Source organism: Gadus morhua, chromosome 16 (assembly GCF_902167405.1).
Source record: "Gadus morhua chromosome 16, gadMor3.0, whole genome shotgun sequence".
NCBI classification, from domain to species: domain Eukaryota; kingdom Metazoa; phylum Chordata; class Actinopteri; order Gadiformes; family Gadidae; genus Gadus; species Gadus morhua.
The window spans coordinates 11,667,864-11,672,417 of record NC_044063.1 but is presented as its reverse complement, the minus strand read 5'-3'; positions in this window follow the sequence as shown (position 1 = coordinate 11,672,417).

Below are 4,554 nucleotides of genomic sequence, written 5' to 3'. Positions count from 1 at the left end.
AGAGCGGGGACGCGCGGTGGGAGCTCAGTAGCGCGGGTACGCGCGGTGGGAGGGGAGGAGGAGGCCTGCCAACAGGAGAGGGGGAGCATATGTCCCGAGCCCTCGCCCGGGTCGGGCCTTATTTGTTCTGTCTCGGTCGGGGAAACAGAATGGCACAGCAAGTGGACCATTAGTTAAAACCGTAATTTCGACTTTGGTTACTTTTTTTACTTCTTTTTATTATGGACATTTACAAGTGCTTCAGGTTTTTGCTTTAGTAGCAATTTAAATACCAGTAGAGCACACTCTCTTATATCTCTTGGATTGAGGAGATGTCAAGGGTGGTTGAACTCAATTGCTGTGGTTGACCTCGTGATTTAATAACTTTTAAAGTGAATGTCCAATGCTGCCCTTAGCATGTTCCCCTAAACACATTCAGCTGAACAGCAACTCTCTTATCGACCTATATAAATTATCACAGGCCAGGTCATTCCTAAAATTTGGCTTGACCGCTCTCCTCTGACTGACACTCGTGAAGAACATGTGGATATGGCGCCACCGTTTGGCCATAGCAGCATGGTGCCTTGATTGGTTTGGTAGGCGTACACATCTTTTACAGGGAGGAGCATGTGTTTTTATATGATGTGATCATACGACCATATTATTCTGTCACCCTCTCTCCCTCTCTCTCTCTATTCTTTTTACTTTACAGTAGTTTGCGATCCAACATCAGCCAATCACAACCTATTTCAGTTGAAGCTCCAACAACCGATTGATGTCCTTCCGGCTGATCACTCTCACCTGGCCGGTCTCTGAACAAAAGATCCTCACACAGAATCTTGCAAGAATTTCAAAGAAGAGTTGAGGATTTCCTTTCAAATATATTTGATTAAAATGCTGTCAGCATTGTCAAGATGGCATTTAGCATTAGCATTTCAGTGTTGTTTTTATTTTCCATTTTAATTGCTTTCCAGACAAATTTTGATGTGCTCTGCATTACTCCATAAACTGTTTATTTTTTGCATAAACTGCAGTCTGGTCCATTAATTAGTGCCCTCCACTTTATACGTGATCTCATTAAATCTAAAGAATTGTTTCTGCTGAGCCAACAAGGGTGACGGGAGTCTAGACAGAATTCAATATGTATATCACCCTTAGCAGGTAAGATTTAAGCAATAATCGATATCTGTTCTGGTTCACTGCCTCGGTATGAGGTAATTGACATTGAAGATCACTGCTCCTTTCTGATCAATCAGAGCATCTCTTCCGCGATTAGTCCAGGGAATCCACATCGCCATCGTCAATCACGACTGGGGGGGGGGGGGGGGGGGTTATGCAAAACCTCTCAATAACACAGAAAGAGGGGGCGTGGCTGATTATTCATACACACGTGGCTCTATTATTGCAACAGTTTGATAGGACTTCGCTGTGTTCTGTCTTGTGTTTAGCAACCTTTCTTGATTGGCTATACATGACGTCTTTGCAATATTGTGAGTTCCAACTCAGGGTTTTCTGAGGTAATGACTTGTGTAAACCTATGTGTTATTGTGTTAAATGAAGTTCACAATGTGTCCTGTGTTCCTGTAGAGGCCACCAGAGCCTTGGAAATGTCTCTTTCCACAACTGGTTTAGTAGGCCTAACTCAAAACCGGTCAAGATCAAGGACACATTTGACTTCTGAATAATTCCCCAATATCCGGTTTGCATTTCTTGGTAAACATTTATTTATTTAAGGTTTATTTAAGTCATCAGATATTCGTATCATATCGTGTTTTTAGCCAAAGCTATTTTATGACACTTTTTCCCCTAGTGGGCTTTTTGGTTAAAAAATAATAATACAGATTAACATTATTAAAAAGTAAGAAAATGGAAATTAAATAAAATGAAAATAAGATGTTATTCATCTTGATACTTGGTTGCTCTTAAGGACATAAATATAAACTAAACTGCAATCAGAGAGATATTTCCATCTTCCAGCAGAATGGATAGATTCCCATCTGACGTGTGAATCATAACTTGGAGTTGCCAATGAAGTGTGTTTTATTCACTGATCTGTGAAGACGGGATGAAAAACATGAGTGAACAGACACACACACCCTTCTTTCAATCATTATTTTCCATTAACTGGCAATTCATACAGTAATAATTGACAGCGAAGTCAATATTATCGTCATCCACTGACGGGCCAGTGTTATTGTTTGATCTGAAGTTTTTCCACGGTACATCAGAGGAGCCTGACTCCCTCGGTGACCAACATCTCACGTTCGTGGAGGAAGCTTGGCAGACGACCCTGTCCTGTTGTATTGTTGGAGACACTGTACGTTTCCTCAGGTTCCCTCGGCTGGGTAAAGATACTTCCTATGGTTATACACACAGGAAGAGCAGTTTTCCTCACAAAGTGTGCCCTATGAGGCAATTGTTCGTTCACAGGATTTCCCATGACCTCAAACATTGCACTTTAACAGCCTCTTGTCATGTGTTGACATAGTTTATGCCAACAGTTAATACAAAATAGAACGGAAGTTCCGGTTTTATATGGGACATGAGTAAGAAGTAAGTGTGTGTGTGTGTGTTTGTGTGTGCGTGTGAGTGTTTGTTATATGTGTGTGTGTCTTATGTGTGCATTGAAGTGCACAACCTCTTGCCGTTTCTGTCATTTGTGTGTGTGTGTGTGTGTGTGTGTGTGTATGTGTTTGCGTGTGTACCTGTGTGTTTTTCTGTTCTAATTAAATCCAACTAATTAATAAAACTACCAACAAACGCAAGCTAACATTTTGCTCTGTAAGCAAGCGTCATACTCTGCTTGTAACATTATAACATGCACTGTGTGGATCAGTGAGACATTATTGCAATCAAATAGATGTCCCAAAGTTACGCTTGCATCTCAGTGGCCTGAATAGTTCCACCTTACTTTGTGACGTAGCCTTCTCTCTCAGAAAGTAGCATCTCAACACTGTGTGTGTGTGTGTGTGTGTGTGTGTGTGTGTGTGTGTGTGTGTGTGTGTGTGTGTGTGTGTGTGTGTGTGTGTGTCCGGTGTGTGTGTGTGTGTGTGTGTGTGTGTGTGTGCATGTGCGTATATCTGTGTGTGTGTGTGTGTGTGTGTGTGTGTGTGTGTGTGTGTGTGTGTGTGTGTGTGTGTGTGAGGGTGTGTGTGTGTGTGTGTGCGTGTATGTGTGTGTGTGTGTGTGTGTGTGTGTGTGTGTGTGTGAGTGTATGTGTGTGCACATGTGTGTGTATCTGTGTCTGTGTGTGTGAGAGAGTGTGTGTGTGTGTGTGTGTGTGAGAGAGATAGAGTGTGTGCATGTGCGTGTGTGTTCGCGTGCACATGAGTGTGTGTGGGTGTGTGTGTGGTGTATGCAGTGGCTCCAGGTCTGTGTGTACAGGTGCCTATGGAAGCCTCACAGGCGGCGGCATCTGCCACATATCTCGCGTGTTTGAACCTCGGTGCATCGCTATGGTAACGGCCTTCCGAGGCCGCCTCAGATTGGCTGCCTTGGGTGCGCTGACCTGTTACCGAACTGCCCCCTGTGGTTTCCCATTGGCCGGGTGCCCGAGTGTGGTGATGTCACCCTGTGTGACACACATACCGCAGCGTGATATGAAGGCGGAGAGAGGGAGGTGCAGTGGATCCGCTCAGTTGTCCCGGAGCTAACACACCGGGTTTCTTACACAGTGCTTGATTTATTTTGTGTTTGTATTTTGTATTTTGCTGGCATGAAGTAGGCCTGAGGTGACATCTTTCTTTCAAAGCGAGAAATGGCTCTCTTTGCAGAGCTGTGTGGGTGTGAGCGTCTCTGATGGTTTCAACCAGTAGAGGGCATGTTGACAGAGAGAGACAGAGGCATAGAGGAGGGCGAGAAAGGTGTGCTGTAGCTTCGTTATACACAGTGGGCATCGCAAGAGAACAATCTTCTGAAGAGAATCCACTGACCATTCTGTTTAATGAACTGTTTGTGCTAAAACAAGGACACAACCAGTGGAATTAGAGAATAATCAATACAGCCCTTAATGACAATCACTGTTTTATTTCTGTGAACAAAATAGTGTTATTGATTGATGGCATTATATCCTAAAAATAATTTTCTTGAATACACAAGTGAATTTAATAATAATCCAAAGACACATTTTCATCACCCCTTTTCAAAAGTGTGTTACAAAAGTAAAAAAGTGTCAAACGTGTAAATATCTATAATTACGCCTTGGACTTGCAGTACAATCCATTTCCAACTGATGGCGTTGCCATGGTTATCTAGTCTCCCTAACCAGCACTACTCATCTTTCTGGGTCACTGTGGAGGATTCTGCTGACCCCACCCCACACGACCCCCACCCCACCCCTTCATCAGACAAAACCCACGGACCCCCTCCTCAATATCCCCCCCCTCACCCTCTAGTCAACTAATTACTCGTCTCAAAGCTGCTTAACGAAGCCTTTAATTGCCAACTGAATGTGTCCTTGTGTCTGGCCTGCGACCCTGACCCCAGAATCCCCCCCCCTCTCCCGCACAGCTACCGGGGTCAAGCATGCAGTTACCACGGCAACACGCAAACACGATCCAAAATACATCAGTATAC